Source organism: Pteropus alecto, unplaced genomic scaffold (assembly GCF_000325575.1).
Source record: "Pteropus alecto unplaced genomic scaffold, ASM32557v1 scaffold288, whole genome shotgun sequence".
In the NCBI taxonomy this organism is placed as follows: domain Eukaryota; kingdom Metazoa; phylum Chordata; class Mammalia; order Chiroptera; family Pteropodidae; genus Pteropus; species Pteropus alecto.
Genome location: NW_006442124.1, coordinates 3635601 through 3661270, shown reverse-complemented (window position 1 = coordinate 3661270; position 25670 = coordinate 3635601). Strand labels below are relative to the sequence as shown.

At 42.8% G+C, this 25670-nt stretch overlaps 1 protein-coding gene across 3 annotated transcripts in view; it reads right to left on the bottom strand.

Moving 5' to 3' along the window:
• The window catches only part of NCK2 (NCK adaptor protein 2), a 127877-nt gene extending 103092 nt beyond the window's left edge, over positions 1-24785 (bottom strand). For 2 of the 3 annotated variants that reach the window (XM_015596304.2, XM_006920796.3), the window contains exon 1: positions 24627-24779. The gene's annotated coding sequence lies outside the window, so the exon portion shown is untranslated. Of the gene's footprint in view, positions 1-24626 lie in introns of all 3 variants that reach the window. The other variant, XM_025039100.1, reaches the window with a different exon arrangement.
• Positions 24786-25670: the final 885 nt, after the last annotated feature.

The following is a 25670-nucleotide window of genomic DNA, read 5'->3' as shown; positions in this document are numbered from 1 at the left end:
AGTGATGGACAAGCCTCACAAAGGAAAAGGGGCTTTGAACTGGAGGGTCTTTACTTCAGAAAGAAAACCAGTTAGTTAGAGATAGTAGCCAGCAGTGTGAAACCAAGGTGTGTGCTTTTTCTAGAAAGGTTAATGAAGTCAAAACACATCTCAATAGCTTCCACTACTGACTGAAAGCTTGCGCTTCCCCCAAAGTTCTTATGCTGAAACCTTAAAACCCAGGATGAGGGTATCTGGGGCCTTGGGGAGGGAGGTGATTATGAGTCTCAGTGAAGCCATGAGAGTCCAGCCCCCACGATGGATAAACACCTTTATGAGGAAGAAGCCAGAGCCCCTTTTCTCTCTGCCTTGTGAAGATACCACCAGGAGAAGACAGCCATCTCCAGCTCAGAAAGGCTCTCACCAGGAAGTGAATCAGTGGGCACGCTGATGTTGGACTTTGCGGCATCCAGAACTGTGAGAAATGTCTATTGTTTAAGCCACCCAGTCTATGGTATTTTGTTATAGCAACTGCAGCTAAGTCAGCCTCTATTTAAGAAACATTAGATCTAAAAAAAAAAATATCCTTTAATCATGAGAAAAGAACATAGTTTCCACCTGAGCCATATGATGAAAAAGAATGGAAAATTATTCTTGAAATATTTGTCCAAAATGTAACTTAGATTCATGTTTCTTACTATAAAGTCAAAATGAAAAACATGAGAGAGGACAGAAATAGTGACATTAACAGCCGGATTGTCAACACTGAAAACTGAAATTACAGGCAATCTAAAAACCTAATTAATGCAATATAGCCTACTTCCCCAAAATAACTTTCTTGATTATCTGAACTATTACAAGGCTAAAAAATACTTTTTCAAAAAGACTTTTCTTGCCCTGCTAACATAAAGACGTCTGAATGTAAAATAATGAAAAATAACTGAGACTACTAAATATCAACATCACCTGCTGGGCAATAAAGCCTATGATGACTTAACATATGAACTAATCTCTAAATCATGATCTCGTCATTTAAGAATGAATGGCCTATGTTTCTGGGGAATATCTATATCCTTTAGAAATGACAGACACTGTAGCCTTCTATTCCTAAGGAAATTATTTTAAATGGAATCATTTGTGATTACAAACACACCTTACAGCAAATTTCAGCATTCCTTAGTTGTAGAAAAACACTGTATTTTATCACTGATATATACATACCTCACAGAGATAAAAGCCAGACGCAAATACCATCCTTTAAAAAGGTATTTAACACGAGACAAAGCTGCTAAGTCTGTTTTAACTGAAGTCACACAAACAGAAATTTTAGTCATGCCCTTAAAGTCTGAAGAATGAGTAAGCTACATCTAAAATATTAGTTTTAAAAATTCTGATTCTTAGAAATTTCTTTCCCAACCAGGTCCCACTCACACAGCTCCTGGACACTCTCTTTCACCATTTCATCTTGTTCCTACAATGCATCTTTTCTTTATGTATTAGTGTTCCACGTTACGTAAACAAATGCAAAAACATGTATATAATGTCATGTGCCAGGCACCATTGTCAATGTTTTTACTCATTTTAATCTTCATAACAACTCATTTTCCAGTAATGGCAACTGAGACACCGAGAGGTGAGGTAATCAGCCCAACTCGCAGTCCTAGTGGTGGGCCAAGATCTGAACCCAGACACTCCGGTTCTAGAATCCTGGATTTAAAATTATAAGAGAATACTAAAAAGTCAACATTAAGAATACAGAAATGAAGACAACCTACTGGATGGAAGAAGATATCTGCCTATGATACAACTGATAAGGGGTTAATATCCGAAATTTATAAAGAACTCATATAACTCAACACTAAAAAAAAAAACCAAACAAACCAATTTAAAAATGGGCACAGGATCTCAAAGGTATTTCTCCAAAGAGGACATGCACAGGGCCAATAGACATATGAAAAGATGTTCAACTTCACTAATCATCAGAAAAATGCAAATTAAAACCACAATGAGGTATCACCTCACCCCTGTCAGAATGGCTATCATCAAAAAACCGAAAAACAAGTATTGGCGAGAGCATGGAAAAAAGAGAACCCTCGTGCACTGTTGGTGGGATTGCAAATTGATACAGCTGCTCTGGAAAACAGTTTGGAAATTCCTCAAAAAAATTAAAAAATAAAACTACCTTATGACCCAGCAGTTGCACTTCTGAGTATTGATCCAAAGAAATCAGAAACACTAATTTGAAAAGATAGATGCACCCCTATGTTCACTGCAGCGCTATATACAATAGCCAAGATATGGAAGCAACTTAAGTATCCATCAATAAACAACTGACTAAAGGAGTTATGGTTCATATATACAATGGAACATTACTCAGCCATAAAAAAAATGAAATCCTACCATTGCAACAACATGGATGGATCTAGAGGGTATCATGCTAAGTGAAATAAGTCAGACAGAGAAAGACAAATACTATATGATTTCACTTACATGTAGAATCTAAAGAACAAAATAAATGGACAAAATGCAAACAGACTCAGATGCAGAGAACATTTTCATGGTTGCCAGATTGGGGGTAGGAAGGGACTGGGAAGGGCTGGGTGAAAAAGGTGAGGGGATTAAGAAGTACAAATTGGCGGTCACAAAATAAGTTACGGGGATGTGAAGCATAGGGGACATAGTCAATAATACTGTAATAACTACGTATGGTGCCGGGTAGGTACGAGACTAATCGGGGGGAATCCCTTCATGAATCATGTAAATGTCTAACCACTGTGCTAGTCACCTGAAACTAATATAAGAATACAGAAGTGTCATACAAGGAAGGGAGACCGAAGAACATGCGAAAAATTAAAATCTTCATTTTTCTCTGGTTTTCTTCCTAAATCAGTTTTACTGGCAATGCCTTGACGTGCACGGTCCTCGCTGTGGAGGCACCAGGTCATCCTGGCTCCTCGGGGCTGGAGCTGCACAGACCTACAGGGGCCCCTTGGCCAGATCGACCTGATTCCATGGTTCCACAGGACACGGGATGGTGTGGCAGCAGCTTCAGCCACACATCCCGTTTCTTAGAAAACCTGCAGCCATAGATGCCCATCTTCTATAGTTGAGTTATTCTTCTGTAAGGTATTATAAGCAGTCACAATTTTTATGCTATATTTAAACAGTTTGTATTTCTAAGCTTCCCTAGAAATGTTACTATATTTTTCCTACATTTGCTTCCCGAGAACCAAGAACTGGGCATAGTGAGAGTCATGATTAGTCAACAGAGGGTAGAGAAGAATGTAAAATAAGAATGCATCAGCTGTTTTACAGAAGAGGAGTGTTCTTAAATAGGGCACAGCCAGCTGGGGGAAGGAGGGGAGGAGAAGCTGCCTCGGGCTGTCCTGGTGTGGTAGAATAAAAAATAGATTCGGTCTTGGTGCCCAGTTCCTGGCACAGAGCTCCGAAAACCCTTGGAATTTCCTGAGTGACAGGAGTGTCTTTCATCCATAACCAGCCCCATATGATCACTCCCACATGTATAATAACGAATTGAGTCAGGGTTGGCTCTAGGACAGCTTCAGGATGGGGGCCGGCCAAGAAAAGACCAGCCACGGGATTAGAGGGTGGGAACTTCCAGCCCCACCCCTCAACTATAGGGAGAGGAGGGGGCTGGAGATTGTGTCATAAAAACGTGAGCTTAAGGAATGGTGAATGCACTGATGTGCTGGGAGGGCGGCGTGCCCAAAGAGGGTACCCGGGCTCTGCACCCTCCACCCCAATACCTTGCCCCATGCGTCCCTTCTGTCTGGCTGTTCCTGAGATGTGTCCTTTGTAATAAACCACTGACAGTAAAGTGCTTTCCTGATCTGCAAGTTATTACAGCAAATTATCAAACCTGGTGAGGGGATCGTGGGAACCCCAAATTTATAGGCAATCAGTCAGAAGTACAGGAGGCCCAGGACTTGTGATTGGCGTCTAAAGTGGACGGAGCCCTTCTCCCATGCAATCTGCGCTCTCAGGAGCAGTGTCAGAATTGAACTGAATTACTACAGGACGCCCAGCTAGTGCTGGAGAATCAGAGATGGAGCATGTCCAGCTGCACCCTGTTATAAGGATCAAATACACACCGGATTCCAGAGACTTGTACAAAAAAGTAAAAAAAGGAAAAAAATTTAAAAATCAAATATCTCATTAGTAATTTTTATACTGATTGTAAGTTTGAAATAATATGGGGCTAAACCAAATACATTACTAAAATTAGTTTTATCTATTTCTTTCTACTTTTTTAATGTGATTACTAGGAAATTTAAAATTATACATTTAGCTCACACTTGTGGCCTACGTTATAGTTCTACTGGATGGCGCTATTTTAAATGCTTTCCCTTCTGAAAATTTAGGAATCGAAACCCGTTGTTCATCTGAAAATTTCACAGGTAGAAAGCAAGCAACTACCTAAGGATGGGGTTGAGAGATGTAACAGAGGAGGAGTTTATATAGCCTCCTCCCTCCATCACGGAGAAGGCAGCCAGCCGGCCTCATCCCAATGAAGCGAAAGAGCAAGGACTTGAGTGAAGCAGCTTCCAACTTCACCTCCTTCCTCCCTACACACCAGGGTCAGCGACTTTTTCCGGAAAAGGGCCAGATAAATATTTTAGGCTTTTCAAGCCATACAGTCTCTGTAGCAATGGTCCAACCCTGCCTTGTTGTCACAAGGACAGCCACAGACCATACGTACATGAACGAGCCTGGCCGGGTTCTAGTAAAAAATATTCACAAAACAGGCTGGAAGCCGAGTTTGGTCTGCAGACCAGTTTGCCAACCCCTGCTCTATACTGTTAAAAACAAGACAACGGGCCCAAAATGGAGTCACTTATGCTAAGCCCCACGTCACCAAACTGAGATATAACTTAATTACAGCTTCAGCCCCTCCCAGAAATGGAACCTTAAATCAGTCAATCAGGAATCAGCTGACCAGCACTGGGGAGGCAGCTGCCTGGTGGACCCTGCCATCCCCTAAAGGAACGTGACCTTGCCACAACCGACCCACTTCTTGCTAGTATAACGTCCTTGTTTCTGCTCCCTTCTGCCTATAAGTCCTTCATTTTGCACAGCTCCTTAACGCTCCTTCTTTCGACTAAATGGGATGCTGCCCGATTCATGAATTGTTGAATAAAGCCAGTAGGATCTTTAAATTTACTCAGTTGAATTTTGTTTTTAACAACACCATGAAGAGAAGATATTCTGAAATAAATGATTTTATCCAATGCAACAAAATATAACATTTATAAAGGAAACCTTTCAAAATACTAATTGGATTATTGCTCAAACGAGGTTTGCTGGGAAACTCAAAATCTGCAAGTTAACTTACTATTAAGTATCTAAGCTTTCATTGGACATCACAAGTAGGCCATTTAAATTTTGTCACTACAACAGTTAACAGCAAATTACAATTGGTTCAACGTTATGATGTATGTGACAAAAATAAAATTAAAACTATATATCGAAGGAACATACAGTGGAGTCCATGAAATGAAACACGGACAGGGGTTTAGGCTTCCAGGTTTTCAAAGTCAGCCCTCCTTCTCCAGGGCGAAGGGGTCAACGCCATGACCCAGGCACTGACGTGTGTGTGGCCCTGACCTGGCTAACCTGACACACGTGGTGTCACACACCTGGGCAAATATCCCTCGGAGTGGCATGAGTTAAACTACAGCGTTTCAGGGTTCTCTTTGTGACCAACCTTGCCCCTTCTCTGGACTCCCAATTTTGACCAACACTCAATAAGTGGCAGGAAAATGGAGAAAAAAGAATCTGGTCAGTTATTAACTTGAAAACTATTAAAAATATTAACTCATGAATCTAACAAACATCACTCATAACAGATGGAAATAGTTTAGCGGAAAAAAACCAGGTGGAGGAAAGGCCAAATAAAGCAAAGGTTTTGGGGATTTAACTGGGACTGGCCAGGCCATTCACCTGGAGACCCCGTGCTCCCAGGTCTGTCCATCCTGAAGGGGGCCTGGTGGATAAATACAAAAGGGAAAAGAAGCATCTAAATGCAGTGAGACAGGGAGAAATACACCAAGTTCGCCCCACCCTCCAGTGGCTCCGACTGGTCCAGAGCACAGCCAGGCATTTCTCCGTTGCGAAAGAGCACCCACATTCAGCATCTCACGCTACCATCCCCGCACACGCCATGCTCACCATTCCCCACCAAGCCCCTCTGCCGCCCGCTTCGGTCTTTCGTTTTGCTTAAAAATCTTTTTAAAGGGTATACTACAAAGTGATTTCAGCCATATCTTGAGCCAAATAGAGAAACGTCATAAACACTAATAAAGACGTAGGTTTGTAATTTCAGGGAGTCCCACTCAGCGGCAGGCAGAGTCGGACCTAGGAGCAGTAAGAAGAGGTTAAACTTGCACACCGCATTTCGTCAGTCACCTACTGCTGGGCAGCCAATCACCACGAACTTAGCAGCTTAAAACTACTCGCATTTATCACGTCAGTTTCTGCACGTCTGGAGTTTGGGCATGGCTTACCTGGGCTCCTAATTGGTTACCGACAACAGAGAGCTGATATGAGAGAGAGAGAGAGAGAGAGAGAGAGAGAGAGAGAGAGGGGGAATGAGAATGAATTGGAATGGAAGTGTACGGAAGTACTTGGGAGTATCCTGAATTCCCTCATCCTCACTTAGGTTCCCCTTGCTAGTGAGAGAGAGAGAGAGAGAGACAGACAGACAGACAGACAGACAGACAGACACAGAGACAGACACAGACACAGACACACACACCCCACCCCACCCCCCATCTGAACAGAATTTTTTGGAGATGCAAATTTACTAAAAATATTTGCAATTCTTTCTGTCTCACTTGGCCAATGACCCAAAACAGGATATTCCAGCTCTATCACCCACTCTATGTCCCAAATACAGCTCCAAACACCAGTCTATTATTAACAAAAAGTAAACTCACTCTCAAAGAGAAAAGACTTGCTATGGCTAAAGATCTTACATGTACTGTCAGAGTCCATTCAAAAAGGCCACCAGCCAGAAAGTAAACTCCCAGACTTGACAGCAGGGCCCAGCCTTGGGACTGTCAGTGAGTCCTAAAACCAGTGAGCACTGGCAGAGTCCCCAAAATTCAAGGAGTGTGTTAACGTCAGCCTGTTTTAAAGGGCACGGTAGTCACAGTATGTACAAATTCTAGTCAATTTGTTTTTAAAACAGCAGTGACACTGTTTTATAATCACTGTGAGATAAGGTCCTCAAGAATACATTAACTCAAAATGCCTTTATGAATGGGCCATTTAACTCTGACTTTCAAAAGCAGTGTAGTTTGGGTGAAATTGATATTTACGCACTACTGAGAATTGGTGCAACCCTGCAGAAGGGCATGATGGCAACACACATCAAGAACCATAAAGATGTCCGTACCATTTAACTCTGCAACCCTTCTTGGAGGAACTTATGCTAAGGAAAGGATTCAGCAAAAGAAAAAAAAACAAAAAAAACATGCTTAAAGATGGACACAGGCACTCATGGGCCAAAACTTTAAGTGACCAAGTCAGTAGACTGTCCCTACACTTGAAGGACCTTTCGATTCTATGAGATGTCATGTGGCAAGAAAACATTTTTATAAAAATCACTAATAAAGTGAGGAAAATGTTACTATTAAAAAGAATGTATAAAATTGTACAAACGGTTATGAACACTTACAAAGGACTAATTCCAAGCATGAAAAGTTTGTCTTTTAGGATAAGACTAGAGGAGGCATCTTCCTTTTTAAAATACTATTTTCAAGAGTTAGTTAGTATTTATCATTAAAAGAAACCACATGCACACAGAGCAGTACCAGATGGCTGGGATCATTCTGCCTCTGACGCACCTCTCTCAACCAGAAGAGATAAGCCATTGAGTTTGGAGGCAGCTTAGTGACTGCACCTTGAAGAGAGCAGGCTGCAGGCTTGTGTGGGGACGCAGTCTTGGAGGTCTTGGAGTGCTCAGACAGCCACGGAAGGAGGCATGCCCGCTCAGGTTTGGTGCTGAAATAATTAGGGATGTGGGTGCCTGCCCGTGCACTCCCACCAACCTGCACAGTGAAGATGAAAAGCCAGCCGACACCAAGGGTCACTGCACACGCGTGCAAACATAACACACCCATGTGAAAACTCTCCAAAGAGAGGTGTGCCACAACTACCCCTCGGATAAATCAGTTTCTCTCAGTGGCTTACCTCTTCTGCTAACCAGGATAAGGCAGCCTTTAGGGTTGTGGTGAAGATACGGTGAGACAACACATATGAAACGTCAAGTGCTCAATAAGTACCAGTGATTTTTACTGTCATGTCAATACTTTAGGGGTGTGCCTCCACACAGTTCATCACCCGAAGGTAATTTCTTGCAGCTGGTATCTACAATTTCACAGACGGGGAAGTTACACTGCAAGCCCGGCACATGGCCACTCTTTTTCTAAGTTATTTTTGATTTTATAACATATTTCTGTTAAATACAGGGTCAAAAACTGCAGAGACTATTTTGCCAAAATGCCCCTGAAAAACAAAAAGTCCAACTCTTTTATGTAAGAGATTTTTAAAAGTCACTGGCATTTTCTTGATACTGTTATAAATTATTATAAAGTCCTAAGTACCAAATCCACAACCCAACTCAATCACTCTACTGTTAAATAATCACCAATTCCAGAACGCTATTACATGAGGGTTTTTATTAAAGTAATAAAATGAATATATATTTTCCCACTATGACAACTTAAATAATTAAATTACATTTACAAAGACGATGTTTCGGCTTTTTATCCTATTTAAACAACATTCTTTTTAGATGTTTCTTTTGGAGAACAGATTTTTGTTTTAATCATTCGAGGATGTTTTGTCATCACTGCACAATGGGTTAGGCAGCAAAATTAAATGACACTTCTGTAAGGGTCGTGTAGACTGGCTCTGGCCCAAGGCCCAGGCCCCAACAGCTCTATCACCAAACAGGGCAGCATCTGGTCCCCAATCAGGCCCCTGCCCTCCTGTGCCACCCCCCATGTCAGACCAAAGAGGCCTGGAGACTCCTCCTCAAAATGCTTTTATGAGTTTTCATTTTATGCAATCAAATTAAAACACAGTTATTAAAATATTATTTAATACACAAATTTGAGACATGTTTCCCTTTACAAGCACACTGAACAAGAAGGTGTAGCAGCAGGTCTCATAATGATTGAAATAAAGATGAGATGTAGTTTGAATTTCAACATATCTGCAACCAACATGATGTGACATGAAAATACCGATCATTTCCCTGATGACTATGGCTGTCACGGGTGTGCTGGTTACATTCACAATGAAAGGAAATAATAAATTTCAGTTAACCGCTAACAAAATAAAAATATAAGTTTTTTCCCACCTCGAGTTCATAGGCCCCCTGAAGTCCATCCACTCGCAGCAGGGCCCCTGGATTAAGTACTCAGACTTTGGGGAACCGCCTAGAACTCCATGTAAGGTCAGGAATACAGGCCATTGATTCAACAAATTCCTAGGTTCCAGACTTGGGGCAGGGCTGCAGGACGGACCTTTCAGAGCAGATGGCTCTTTGGTTGCTGTGAATAACAGGACCACTGCTGAGGTGAGGAGGCAGCCCAGATCTGGACCTATCCCCATTCCCTGTCTGACGCCCTGCCTACAATTCACTATGCTTCCCTGAACAAGGCCTCTTTCAACTGGAGAGCTGGGAGAAAGCTTAAGGGCTCACCTGTTCAACCTCGCTCTCACCTATGGAAACTATGCTTCCAACAGACTTGCGATAAAGAAAACCCCAAACCAGCCAAACTCAAAATGCCATCCTTAAATGTCTTCCAGCAAAGTAGGGAAGCCCTCGTGTTCCTGTCAAGTGCTTTTCTACACAAAGCCACCAAAATTCACATAACGAATTAGTCAAAACAAAAATTTAGGAAAAAGACAAGATTTGTAAAAATTATCAGAAATCTGAAGATCAAAATCGAAATCATAAATTATACTTTAACACAGAGGCATGGATTTCAAGAAAACAATGTTCAAAAAAGCCACGGCAGATGTCTGTATTCAGTCAATTTTAATAACCAAAATGTACTAATATAAATTATATTCATGTGAATGAACACACTGAATCTCTCTAATCTGTGTAGCTTTGGTGAGAGTAAACAGTAAGCAGTCTTCCCCACAAGGGGCATTCCATCCCCCCATCCTCCAATGATACCATTATTGAGCGGGGGAGGAGAGGTATAAATAATAAAATGAAATGGGCCTTAATTACGACCCTTTCTATACCCAAGAGAAAGATCAACCACTCTTCTTCCTATTGAGATTCCCTGAAACCTCTGGTCAGCACTGGAGAAAAAGGGGCCCTCAGGGGCGTTTCCCTAAGCCAACCCCTGAGCCCCTTCCCACCTGACCCAGATCTCCACTCACACACACACCTAGAGCTGCATTGCAGCACCTGGGCAGGTGTAAGAGCCACCAGAGCATGCTCAGGGCAGCAGACTCACCCTGTGTCTACAAAGGGAAGTGCTTCTTGCCTGGGATGACGCAACTGCAGGAGTTCATCAGGACACAGCACTTCCTCCAGCTGAGAAACCACTAGGGCCACTGCCCTCCCACTCCAACCAGGGGACCTGCCTAAGAGCTAAATGGCCATCTCGAAGCATGAGGCACAGGACCGTCCTGGAAACCATAAAGACTTGCTGTTATTTGCCCAAACTTGAACAGAGTCCACAGGACACTCTCATTGTCACAGACTCATTCGCTCTCTCTCACACTCACACATGTAACGAAGCCATTTTCAGACAAGCCTGATTCAATGACCTCGCTGCTCTGGCCCAGGCCGACCTTTAATGGCAGGGTTCACAGCTGTAACCCCACTCTCTCCCCGTCTGCTGGAACTCTGAGGGGGCATTGCACTGAGGAAGAGGTTACCCAGAAAGCAAAGAATGTCTCTGGGTTTAAACAACGTGAGCCACCTGAAAAGATATCCAGAAAGGGTTAAAATCCAGGGGTGGGGTGGGTGGTGAGGACAGAGGCCTTCTGCAGCGGAGCCGGAGCCGAGGGACTAGATGCTACTGGCAGGGAAGAGGTGTGGACAGCACGGAAGGGGCTGGGAGGCTCATTCTGGACACGTCCACACATTGAGGAGGAAAAAGTCAGAAGGGTTCAGATGGAATAGGGAGCAATGGGTCTCAACCTGGAAGATGCATCAGGACCGTCTGGGCAATTTGTGCAACAGGGAGAATTCCAAACCAACCCTCCCCAGGAGGCTGAGTCAATACGTCCAAAGCCGACCTCAGGGATCCATGTTCCTAATTAGTACTCCAGGACCACATTCTAGAAACACTGCACCAGGCTGGAGTAGCTCCCAACTTCCTACAGAACCATTCCCAGGGCAGCGCTGCAGCGCCGTGCAGGACCACTGTAAGTCTTCCTCTTGTATGGAGAACAGATGAAACCCATGAAGAATTCCAAATACAGTAATGCTCCCTTACCCGCGATCTGTCGTGCACGTTTCAGTTGCCTGCAACCAGCTGTGGTCCAAAAATATGAAATGGAAAATTCCAGAAATAAATAATTCGTAAGTTTTACATTGCACGTCATTCTGAGTAGTGCGATGAGATCTCGCGCTGTCCTGCTCCATCCGGCTCAGGATGTGAATCACCCCTTTGTTCAGCATCTCTGCGCTGTATACACTCCCCACCTTTTAGTCTATGAGGATCTGGGTTATTAGAGCCACTGTCACTGTATCACAGAGCTTGTGTTCGACTAACCCTCATTTTACTTAATAATGGCCCTAAAGCAGAAGAATCGCGATGCCGGCAATTTAGCTATGCCAAAGAGAAAACTAAAGTGCTTCCTTGAAGCGAAAATATGTGTACGGTACAATGAGATATTTTGAGAGACTACATTCACATAACTTTTTTTATAGTATGTTGTTATATTTTATTAGTAGTAATTGTTGTTAATCTCTTACTGTGCCTAATTTATAAGTTAAACTACACCATGGGTATGTACATATAAGAAAAACATATATATAGTGTTCAGTACTATCTGTGGTTTCAGGCATCCACTGGGGGTCCTGGAAAGTATCCCCACAGATAAGGGGAAATGACTGTAACTAATGTAGATACATCCCCTTGGGGAAGCAAAACATAACTCCTCTTTTAAGTGACCTCCTTCCAAAGACTATAGACACAGGAAAACCCAGCTAACATATAGTGTTCGAGAAGGCCCACAAACACCGCCTCACCCAGGTGGTCAGCGTCGTCAGCAGTGAAAATTCAGTGACAGTATGTACTCTTGATACGATGCAAGGAAATGGCACTTTACACCTTTGTCGTGTTCCTCCCCAAAACCTGTAACCCTAGTTTAATCATGGGAAACACAGCAGACAATTCCCAACTGAGGGACATGCCACACAATACCTGACTGGCGCACCTCAAAACTGTAAATGTCACAGAAACAAGGAAAGTCTGAGAAACTGTCACAGTCGAGAGGAGCCCAAGGAGACACGATGGCTAAGGGTAATATGGCATCCTGAACGGGATCCTGGGACAGAAAACGACATTAGGGAAAAATTAAGAAAACTCAAAGTATAAACTTTAGTTAACAATACTGTACCAATATCAGTTCATGGTAGTGACCAATGTACCATGTAACGTAAGATGCGAATGAAGGGGAAACTGGATGATGGGTATATGGGAACTCTTGCTCTCAACTATGAAATTTTTCTATAAAGCTAAAACTATTCTAAAATTAAGAGGTTATTTAAAATGTATATGTACTACATACATAAATACATATATGTGAAGCACAAAATGGGTGACTTTCAACATTTACAACCTATACTTGGAAAAGTAAGTAAAAACTACTCAGCGGGAGAGAAACACGCTTATTGATTAGCTTAACACAACAGAAGAAGGTTGAAATGATACAGTTTTTGCTTTCTTCAAACAGAGAATACATTATGGGTACTTGAACATGTTAAATAAATTCACTGCATGAGTTTGTAAACAATAAAGAAATCTTGCTCCTTTGAATAAGAACCAACGCACACTTATTTAACCCACATTAAATTCTCTTAAGTCCCAGAGACCCAGGAAGCAATGATTGCATCACAAATCTCATCTCTCAAGTTAAATTTTAGTTATTTTCAAACTAAGTTTATTTGAACACTAAGCATCAATTATAGTGTATCACAAATTAATTACAGCGTATCACAAAAACTATTTTACACTAATCCGTGTCATCAGAAGTTAAAGGAAATGTAAACTGGTTCAGTGTGAAATCCAGGGCAAATCACTAATTAGGATCCTAATTGTTTTGAATGCTGGCATTAGGTTGTTTCCACACACTAAACAGAGCTAAAACAGAAACACTGAAAGCGGGCCACCTCTGAAAAACAGTTTTGTACCAACTTGCTGTCAACTACTGGTTTAAGCAGAAGTCAAGAATTTGAAACACTGCATTTAGAAAAAAACAAAAAGGAACATCTATAATGAAATAAGAAAGAGTTTTAAGTTTCAACGGAAACAAACTAAAGGAAATACACTTCAATCTAGATAGACCATCAGTAGGATAAAAAATAAACCTGTAAAATGTCTGCACAGGATTGATTTACAATATTCATTACTAATCCAGGCAAAGTAGTAATTTGACTAAATAAATCTTGTCTAGATGAAAATGTAATGGCATCATGCATTTATGCCATTATCAACTTTTTGAAAAGGGGAAGATGGAAGTATGTGTACTACCTAACTCCAGAATTCCATTAAAAGCACAAATGAGTAGTTTTACTTATTTTTAAGATTGAAAGATCGTAAACAACATATACGCAGAGTTTACGTTATCTGAAAATTACGGACCAACTGATGTCCAAATCAAGTGTTCACCCTAAGCAAACTGATTGCATGACCCTCATCCAGGCCTTAGGAGAACAGTGTCAACCCTGGGAAGAGAGAATGGGGTGCTGGTCCCAGCTATGGTGGTGACAGCTGTTGACAACTGGCAATGGGACCATCCCTGCTTAGCTGGCATTGCCCTGTCTCCAGGGTTGCCTGTACGCTGATGAGTTTCTAAAGATCTCACGTAAAATATTACCCTTCCCTGGACTATCTGAAATGAATTATCCTTGGCACCGGGGACTTTTCATGTGTTGTCCCTTGTGTCTCCTACAGGACTCCACACAGAGGTAGTGAGCAGTCATTCGGTACGCTTGTTAACTGAGATTACAGTTGACAGCGAACCTGTAAAATCTATCTCCGAACTGGTTTGTAAGCCCCCTGAGGGCAGGTCTTTGTCTGGCCCACCTTCCCATTTCCATAGCACCTGGCACGATGCCTCTTCACAAAAGTATTAATTGTGTGACAATTTAGTTACAGCAAAACTGGGACAGCAGTCCAATTTATAGGTCAGATCAGGAAGAATAACGCAGCTCTTATCCACATCGCCACACGCACCCTCTAAGTAGACACAAAAATAAGTTAAGAGCAACGTAAATTTACCATGTAAGCCGGTTCATTCACTCTGCTTTGATGAAACTTCTCTAATAAAGAAGGGAACCGTTCAAATTTTTAAACAGGGAATGGCAGAACAGTGAAAGGTCCTTTAAAACATCAGAACTAAGCCCTTGTTTCACAGAAGACCAAACGAAGGTTGAGAGAGGTTACAAATCAGCTGTGCAACTTGAGCCAAATTAGTAGCAGGTGAAATGAGAATCTAACATCTCTACTCACATGATGCAAGATTTCTGAAGCTCAAATTTAGACGAGCTATTAATGAAGTTCAGAATAAACCTGTTTTAATCCAGCTCCTATTTTAATTAAAAGTCAAGACCTTATTGCATGAAGGCAAACATTTTATTTTGAGGGAGGAGGAGATTTTAATAACATATAACAAGGCTTTGGTTCTGGGGCACCTAGGACACATCCAAGACCTAATGTGCTGCTGAGAGCATGGGCCTGAGGCCACCCCTCGGCCACTCACCAACAAGCGACTCACACTGTCCTCACCTGTACAACAGCTGAGTAACAACACTTGCCTCTCTCCACCAATGCTCTAAGAATCAAATGACACAATAGTCACAAATGACAACTGGATGTTTACACTGTTTTACAACATATAACTTCAGAATTTTCAAATCTGTCCAAAGAGTTACTATTAATTTTTCTGAGGTCTTTCTCCATCCACATGAAGAAGGGAGGGTTAAGGGGGGTGGGGGCGGGTGTGACTGTGCTTTTAACTATCTCCACCAGAATTTCGAAGTGATGATTTTGTGTTTATCCTAGTAACAGAACAGGAAGAGAGCAGATAAGAAGCAACCAAGTAAAAAGGAAGAGCAATACAACAGGAAATGATTTACACAAAAGAGATCTAGATAAAGCCCGAGAAACTTCTAATTGACAGCCCTCAGAATTTCTAGGCTTCTCCAACTTTTATCAAGTAAGAGCCTGCTTATTGAAAAAAAAAAAAAGAGAAAAGAAGTGCGGACAGGACATCAGCATCCTCGTCCACGCCAGCTAATAGGCAGCTTTGCCACTAACCCAGACGCTGGGAGTCAGACTAACAGCCAAATTATAATTTTCCCTTCCCTTTTCCCTGAATAAGGTCTAATTTGTGGTATTTTTGTTCTCCTTCCTCTGAAGAGTTTATTTTCCAGAACTAAATAAAGTAGGAGAGGCAACATCTGAAAGCTAACAGATAACCAGCTCAAAGATAATCAGGCTGAACCTATGAACCTAGACTCTTATGAACTTTAGTGATAACAAAAATTTTCTTTTCTACAATCACAGCTGTAAGGATTCTGAGCTAAGTAAACAGATGTCTTTGATTAGACCAAACTCTGAAAATCAATTACTTATTAAAAGCAGTTGATAAGGGACCCCCACCTTGTAAGTAAACATTCAAAGGGGAACAAATGGGTTTTTATCACAGTTCAGCAAGGTATCAAAATGTGTCCTACGAATCAATATTTCATGTTTATAGTGTCTAACTAAGAAGACGTAGAAAATAAAAAAGCAACGTATGCCATGCTTTATCGCCAACAATGTTACCACGGTTAACTCGTGGTTATTGAAGCGCCCCCCTGACACATTTAACTGCAGAGATGTACAGTGTTTAGCTCCCTAAATAGATATTATTTTCATGTTTATAAAAAGAGAAGAAAAAAATAATCTCCACAAGGGCAACTGTGTGAAAGAATACATGTGCCATTAATTTAAATGTCTCAGCAAAGTAGAGCAGCATTCACTTACATTAAGGTTGCTGAAATACCGACATTCTGGGCCAGGTAATTCTGTTGTGGGGACTCTCCTATGCATCGTAGGTCATTTAGCAGCATCCTTGGCCTCTACTCACTAGATGCCAGGGGCAGCCTCAGTCATGATAATTAGAAAATGTCTCCAGACGGTGCCAAATTTCCTATGGGCAAAACTGCCCCCAGTTGAGAACCACTCATCTATATATGAGTGGAGGGTCGAGTCTCAATAAAGTCTTTTAAAATGTTAACATTTAGAAAGGTATTTTTGTATTTGCAAGTGTGAAGTAATTTTATTTCTTAATCCAAACCTAACAGTAAGATCCAAAAATGAATGGAAATTTGCAAGTACTAACGTATAGCATGTTGAAAACATGTTCTTCTGTCAACCTGTAACACTTACAAACCTGACACATTAAGGAAAAGAGAATCTACTTTTCTTTTTCGGAAGGCGGACTCAGCTTTCCCGGATCAGGACTGAGAATACTAGGTACAAGGCGCCATCAAGTTTAAGCAGCACCATATTAAACACTTGAGCCTTAATTTGTGATGGATCAACAGAATTGCCGTTCCACCCAGGCACGCTTCAAAATGAAAATTCCGACAGGAGAATGTCCGTTTTCCCCTCTTTCCTTCCACGGCAGTTCCTTTACAGTCGCCATTAGCTCATATCTACTGAACCTAAAACAGACCTAATAAGGAAACTGTGAGAAGGGAACTAGGCAAGACAGATGGAGGAGAACGTCTAAGTACAAGCTAGGTAGGTCCAAAGGTAATAACTGAAACGTGCGAAGGGAAAACCATGAGTGCAGGCAATGAAGACAGATGGAAAACAGACTACTTTCAGACAAATGGTCGGGTGGGGAGAGCACAGTAAGAGAGTCACATGCAAATGTGAAAAAAGGGGAGACCCAAAAGAAAAATCTGTTTTTATATCTGTCTCGCCAGATATATGTTTCTTTAAAAAAAAAAAAAAGAGTTTGATGAAAATATGCTATTCACCTATATCAAATTTCCTGAAACTGTCTCTAAAATAACTACCTGACTCCCCTTTTATTTCTTGCTCTCTTAAAAATACTCGAGCAGCTTCCAGATTTTATGTCAGTGTCCTCAAGCTGGCTTCCATCACTCAGAGCAATAACAGAGCTGTTTATCACCAATCCAGACCTCCCCCACAACACACACAGACTTGACAACAGGGATACAAGCTCTTAAAGTGATTGTCCTTAAAATGAACACAGCTGGCAAGAGGAAACGAGAAAGAGCTTCTCTTTTGTAACTGGCCTCATAAGTAACATAATTCAAATATTTGTTGTCTTGCAGACATCCTTAAATACTGAGCCAAAATTCATAAGACATTAAACTGAGACATATCCTTTAAGGAAAACTGATGTGGATATAGAGGGGCTTTGTCCTATACGACGGGCCACTGGCGCCTTTTTAGGCATCTCACTATGATTCCCCCTTCTTCTAACATTTCTCACTGACTGGCTGTCCCCACCGTTCCTGGGAGAATTATTCAGTTTGTTTTAAAGTAACTACATCTTTACTGTTACTTCTCCTGGAACATGCTGCCTACAGAGATGGCCATGTGAGAAGCAGCTTGACTACAAATCTAAGCCTATGAATTGAAAGAAGCTGTCCAAGTGGTAGCCCATCTAAAAACCACCGTGTCCTCAAGTCTTAGGACATACTGCAGCTTCCCCCAACAGAGGCACCAGACTCCTGACTGTGTCTCAGTTCTATCTGATCTGGGGGACGGCTGCCAAGAGCTTGGATGGCCACAAAGTCCTTCCGAAAACAGAAGGGTAGATGGTCTGGCACTACAAAACTCGCTCGGAACAGCAGGCACTGTCAAAGGTCCCATCAGAACCTTATGACATAAGTCTTCCAAAAATCTAAACTGAGACTGGACCTGGCCTCTCTCATGACGTGAAAAGCAGATTTTCAGAAAAGACTTTCAGACACTTTCGAGACCTGCAGAGATGTCATAAGAGTACAAAGGTAAAGAACTCAGTATGTTGGGCTCCCAGGTTTTCTGCAAGCACCTATCTACCCACCTTCACTTTCAAAGTTACTCATTAAGAAAAAACAGTAGCTGCTTCAAAGGGCCTCCAACAATATGAGAGCTTGGGAGCCAAGTGGAAGAGTGAAGAAACACTCCAGCTTCTTCAGTCTCCACAGTGGTGGAGACAGGGTGGGGACCCACAGAGCTCTGTATGCAGGGGCACAGTCACACAGACTTGTAGGATGGTACCTGCATGGCAGGCTTGCAAGCCATTCTCAATTAAATGCTGTTACTGCAAATCAGAATGTCGCTTCACTTCCCCAGTCACAGTGCAAATCCTTCAGCAGTGATTCTCAACAGGTGGTGCCCCTCCCAACATGGATCACTCTGGAACTCAACAGAAAAGCAAATTCACAGGTCCCACCCCAGACCTCTGCCTCACACACTCTGGGTGGGTCCAGCCACCTGAGGTTTAAAGAGCCCTCCAGGCAGTGCTGTTGCCCATCTCAGAGCTACAGAGTTTGCCCTTTGGAGGACCACTGGCTTGAAGGGAGAAGGCAAGGAGGGGCTTGGGGAGAGAAGCAAGGCCAGTGGTGCTCAGTAATGCTCCTCCGTGACCCTCCACAGCCATCCCCCTACTCCATACCCATCCCCACCTCCCCACCCCAGGACAAATAGAGGAGCTCTTAACTATTTCTTAGGTCCTTCCGAAGCTCCAGACTTCCTCCACAACTTGACTGATAAGAGGTTCCCAGGATGAAAGCTATCCAAGCTCCACTCCTGCTCAATGATTTTTCCATCAACGCTTCTCAAAGCTTGTACCACAATGAAAGTTTATGGTTCCGTTTACGTATTTTCAGATACATCTTAATGATGAGGTGGTGACCTAGCTTAGAGATGAGAGATTCAGAAGTCAGGAGGTCTGAGTCTGTCTGAATTCTAGATCTGATATGTAACCCTAACACTGATGTAACTTTAGGCAAGGTAACTTGTTGTCTTTTCTGTATCCTTATCTAAAAAGACAAAAACAGAAAGTAACCACATTCAATTTTTGAGAGAATTCAAGGAGTTATTATTTGTGTACAACACTTAGAACAGTAATTACAATGTGTGACATGTTTGTGTGTTAAGGGAAAAGCTAACGATCACTAAAAAATACGATTTGAGCTTATGTACTTATAAATCAAGTACTTAACATATATCAGAAATATGATGAATGCCAATACCCAAAAAAGGTTATTTTATGCTGGTAATTTAACCTCTAGAATTCAAAACACATTTTAATATTTGTAAAACATACAAAGTATTTTTATTATATGTAACCAAATCTGGTTTTAGTACTCTAAAATTGTTTGAATACGTGAAATAGTACATTAGTCTTTAGAACTACATAGATTATACCTTTCCCACTAAAGAATAATTACGATTAGCATTATTCTAAGTTGTTCTGCTGACTTTCGAAGTATCTCAACTTTGGAAAATACAGAATAAATGAAGCTTAAGTCATGAGAAATGTAGAGATCTGCAGTGTCCAGTACTGCAGCCATGAGTTCCATGTGGCTAACTGAACACTCCAAACGTAAGGAGGTGGAGTAAGGTAGACGCAGGCGACAGCCAGATTTCAGACTTTACACAGATAAAACAATGTGAATTATCTCATCAGTGTTTTATGTTGATTACACGTAGAAATAAAAATATTTTAGATCTATTGGGTAAGATAAAGTATATTCTGAAAATTAATTTTCCTTGTTTCCTTTTTTACATTTTGAATGTGGCTACTTGAACATTTAAAATGACATCTGTGGCTCACATTTCTGAGCTCACATTGTATTTCAATGGGACGGCACTGTTCCTGACAGACAAGCACTTCGAAGGGAATCTGCAGGGAAACGTTCCACATTAAAAGACACATAGCAGTTCCCGCACTCAGACTCTCTCCTCTCACAAGGGTCATGCAAAGTTCCAAGGTGCAAAGGTGCAGTTGCGTAGTGACACCATTATTGCAAGGGGTGACACCGAATCAGCCCCACGTACACAAGTCTTCCAAATAAACTGATTATAAACTCTGGCATTTTGTTATCATGATTAGTAAACTGTCATTCAACACGTACTCGCAGGTGATAACAGTGGCTCGATGTATTGAGGGAAGGGCACATATTTAGAGGTTGGGGAAATGCTGAGGACTTGGGACATTGACCTGAGGGCAATGAGAGCCACTGATGGCCAGACCTGAAGATTAGGGTGAAGTGAGCAGGCTGGATTGGCAAGAGTGGTTAGAAAGGTATTCTGACAGTATAAGTGAATGAGGAAATTAAAAGTACAGCAGGGCTCAGATGTAAGAGATCTTTTGGTGGTAAATCAATATGATTTCAGAGTTGAGAGGTGAGGGAGAATTCAAGGGTGACCAAGTGTGTCGACGATGGGATAGTAAGTGAGAAGACGGGCAAGTCAGGAGATAGTGCGTACGGCTGTGACATTCAAACTTTTATGTGGAAATGATCAGTAAAAAGTTAGACAGTTTGTATGAATGACTGACTGAATGAATGAATCAGGAGCTGAATACACAGACAGACGTGGAGCTGGAGAGCTGCCAGTCAGACATCCCCTTCCTTATAGAAGAATCATCTTGAACTGGCCTAGGTCAGCACATACGTGCAGTGCTTGGGGTGTACCTCACCAAGCAGGGTCATGCACAACCACTGAAGGGACACTCGCTCACGTGGTGAGGACTGCAGAGTCACAGCAACAGCAGGCCCAGCGCGGACGGCCCCTCTGGCTTGGGCTATTGCCGGCCTCACCCTCTCACTTTGCTCGCCCAGGCCAATGATATGCTTTCGTTTCTGTACAAAATCCAGCACTTTCCATATATCTGATATTTTATCATGATCCCGATGCAAAAAAAGTGCCTGCAGTTGAACTTGCATACGTCGAGGGGCAGTATTCGTAAATGAAATTAAGTTAACGTTGCTGTTTCTCCTTCACCTTTCTACTTAAAACCTGACCGGCATGGAAGCCCAGTGCTAAGGCTTCTTCCCCATCTTGAGGTTCGCTGACAAATAGTGAGCTGCCATTCCCTCCTCCCTTTTGACTGCTCTGTAACCATCCCTGGCAGGAGTCCTCAAACACACAGATGCCAGATCTGGGTGAAGGAAGCATCAGGACTTCCTAAAATAATCAGCCTTGTTTTTGAACACAGAGCCACACACTGTTATGAACTGAATTGTCCTCCCCAGTGTTTGCATGTTGAAGCCCTAACCTCCAATGCGACTGTCTTTGGAAATGGGCCCTAACGGGGTGGAATTAAGGTTAAATGAGGTCATATGTGTGGGTCCCAAATCCAATAGGACTGCTGTCCTCATAAGAGGAGGAAGAGACACCGGAGAAGAAAGTGCCTGTGAGGACACAGTGATAAGGTGGCCATCTACAAGCCAGGAAGAGCGACTCGCCAAGAACTGACTCTGCCAGCACCTTGATCTTGGATTTGCCAGCTTCCAGACTGAGAGAAGCAAATCTCTGTTTCATACTCAGGCCGTGGCCATCTAGTAGGGCAGCCCTAGCACACAGATATGCACACTAAATAGGAATCAGCACCTTACTGGCTCCTAGCAATGAAGCAAGAACAAAAGTTCGCTGAAACGGCTCCTGTCTGCGCCCCAGAAACAGCTCATCTTCAAAGTCAACTTACATGTAGAATCGGCCACTACCCACGCCTGCTCACACCTGCAACATGGCAAAGGCACTGCACGAGGTCTATGACACTCTGCTCCACCAGCACATGCTGGTAAACCAGCAGCCTCACAAAAACAACTACATCCAGTACCGTGCTGGTGCTCCTTATCTGCTGCCTGCTTAGCAGGAGAGCAGGGTGCAAAAGGAAGAACTTACACCCAAGTTCAAGTTTTGTCATCCCTGGCATTGTCCCTGAGCTCCAATCTCCACAGTTTACCATCATATTTCAATGTTAAATATAATGGCACATATGAAAAGTAGTTTGTAAACTATAAATTACCATATAGGCATTATTATCTTTAATTTTTACCTGACTATGGCCTTTTAAAATTTGGTTAACCACTGAGCAGCAAAACCATCCCACTCTCAGAAAACCATCTCAAAAGAGGAAATTGCAATACTTAAATTGAGTGCACTTGAAGCTTTTTTCTTAAAATCATTAAAAATATAAATGGTAGAAAGAAGGTGGCACTAAATAATTTACCAAGCCAGGATAACAAATGCTTTGTCCAGAGTAGTTTCCAAGTCAGGTTGACATGGACAGACAATCTACTAAAAAGTAAAATATCTAGCAAATCCACCACGTAGTTACGTAGTTGGGGTTGTTTGTTTTGCTTTTTGTTTTTTTAAAGTTTAGCTTCAAGACTAAAAATGTTTCATTTGACAGAGAATTTACCAAATAGAGGCCACCAGACTAAATTCTCCCATTGTCTGGACATTCTGGGGACAAAGACTTTCACCATATCAAAGAGGTTCTGAGCAAAGGTACAAGGGTTCTGGGGACGACTTATGACTCCATTCTCAGTGGAAACCCAAAGCCCTAATAACTCAACAGACTCAAGTCCATGTGTTAAATCAGTATTTGTTGGGAATCCACATGTTTAAGTTATGAACACACACACAAAAAAGTTATGAACACAAAGAAACCATAGGGAAGACTGATAAATGCCTGTGTATATATGTGTGTGTAAAACTTGCTAACCTTCATAAGCATACATACTTTGGGATCCACTCAAAGTGAAATGAAGGAAAAGAAAAAACAGTCTAATTGTTTTAAATTGTGTTTCTAAACAGGCCTAAAGAAATAAGAAACTATTTTTACTCTAACTGCATACTTTTGATAACCCATTAAAAGGCTATGTTGACCTCCTTCTAAGTTGCTTTAACTCAAGCATTTAACAACACTCTACATGATATCATTTTTAGCTTAAGCCCTTTGAAAACATGCCATGAAGGGTTTCCATCACTCATTTTAGGAAAGAGAAACAATTTGAAAGTCCCATTTGCAATCTCTCCAGATGGGAAAACTAATTTCCTAAGCCTCTGGGGTGAGTTCTGGGGAGTTTCCAGTTCATTTGTGAAAAAAAGTTAGCTTACTACTTTTCCGAAATATCGTCCACTGCCCTCTTCTGCAGTTTCAGTGAGCAATCGTCAACCTTTCAGGCAGTCAGCCTCATTTTTTAAGTCGGAGAACCATGTTCACATGCCCTCTTGCCCCCAGCACACCCTGCAAGCCAGTCTGAGCAGTTAAGCATGTGTGTCCCAGAGAGCAACACAGGCCTGATCTTACCAGGGCAAATTAAGCTAATGCAAGTGATCAAGTAAAGGACTCAGGCCATGCCGGCCAATTGGGGACTTTTTAGGGTATATTAAAAGGTTATCCAATGTGTACATGCAAGGAAGATTTCTGGTATATTTAATAAGGTTGATAGGGCATTTCTCAAATCCTGTGTACATGAGATCTGCTGTTGGTAGGAAAACCTCGATAATCTCCCCAATGCAAATGACGGAGGGTGGGAATGTGGCAGGGTCCAAGAGATCAAGGATGAGGACAATTTAAGTATGTAGCACATAATAAAGCAGAACTCAAAGCCTAAAAACTGAGCATAGCCACTTGAAATGCACCTTAAACCAGTCCCGCCCATTTAAAAAGGGCCAGTTTCTCCACAAGTGGGTCGAGGGGGTGATGGAGCAGTCAACTGTCCAGATGGCAATTTGCCACCCAATTTCATCCTTTGTTTCATAATCAATCCTGGTGAGTGTGTATGTGGCAGCTGAGAAGCTCAGAGCCCAGGTGGGGCCTCCAGGAGAGGAAGCTGAGTCAAGCTCCTCCAAAAGCTTATCACTGCTCAATTTCAGCCTCAACTAGGTGCAGCCAGAAAAACATTGAGATCCCGTCACTTTCTTCAAAACTACATCTAACCAACCTTGAGAGAAATGTTGAGGTAGGATTTTCCCTTGTGGTCACTGCTTCACAAGCATGGTTAACATTCATTCTTGGGAAATCCCTGTTCCAAACATATCAAAACCATCATCTGCAGCCAGACCTCCAGGGTAAGTCCATGCCTACTTCACATGTCCACTGACTGCTATTTTCTTTATATAAATGCCACCGGTGCTTGAATCCTGTTACTAATTTACCCACTTATCTAGGAACACTGGGTAAGTGAATTACAGGAGTGTTCAGAAGCAAACTTTAGATCTGTTGTGATAAGTAAAAACAACCGAGGTTAATTTCATTTTCAGTCATTTTAAGACTTGAAAAGCACTGTTGTTAATGACAGCAGACATCAAATGCCATGCTCTAAAACACACCCGGATTACTCTCATTCCGACCAAAATCTCTCCCCAGAAGCGAAGGGCCTTCCTTACCTGTGCGACTTGGGCAAGCCACGCCCACGGGCCTCTCTGGGTTCAGTTTCCTTTTGGGTCAACGGAAGGAGTGGGCCTGCGCGGGGGTTTAGACACCTGAGTCCCCAGCACCTGGGGCCTGTTCACCCCATCATGCAAACAGACACAAACTGGGTAGATTCAGCCTTAAACCTGTTGGCAAAATTAACAAAGCCAAATAAAGGGGAAATTGCCAACCTGTACTGTCTGAAGCGACAGGCGCCCACTCCACACACGTTCCCGCTTTTATCCCTGAAGCTGTTACAATGCTAGTTGAAGTCAGGTGCCTAATGTTCACCAGCCAATGACCCCCGGCACCCTGCGCAGACCTTCCAAAGCGATCGTTACTGTCGACAAATTAGAGCCTTTTGCAAATTAAACCCCTTCACACAATGACATGCTAACTGCACTCACACAGGAGTTACTGTCAATGTCTTAAAAGTCACACACCAGATTCTCACAGAACCACTTGGTGGTTAAATCGCCCTGGATAAACCCGGAGGGCAGAGTGCGGTGAGAAACTTTGTTTCAGGTGCTGTAAGAGTCCTGTAAATCCGCGACGGGACGCAGAGCCTGAGACCCAGCACAAAGCGCCCTTCGCCCGGGCGAGGACCTCCTTTATGCTATGTGACAGCAGCTTTGTGCGGGATCATAAACAGTTCCAATAAACACATAAGTTCTCCTGGCCGTGCTCGGCCTCCCTTGTCCCCGCGCTGGGGCCCGGCGATCCGAGGCTATTCTTCGCAGAGACTGCCACTCCAGCGTCCCTGGCCACCACACAGTCCCATCCCGGCTCCAGGCCCGCCGCCGGCATGCAGGCCGGGAGCTCCCCGCGCGCCCAGGGGTCTCCGGTCGCAGGAACCCGCCTCCCAGGCTCCTGCCTCCCAGGCCCCTGCCCCGCCCGCGCGCGCCCTTGGCGGCACCGCCGCCCCAGCCTCCAGAGGGTGGGCGCCAGATCGGCAGAGGGAAGGTGCGGAGTCAGGAGGTGCCGGCAGCGCGCAGCCATGGGGCCAGGCCGCGGCGGGG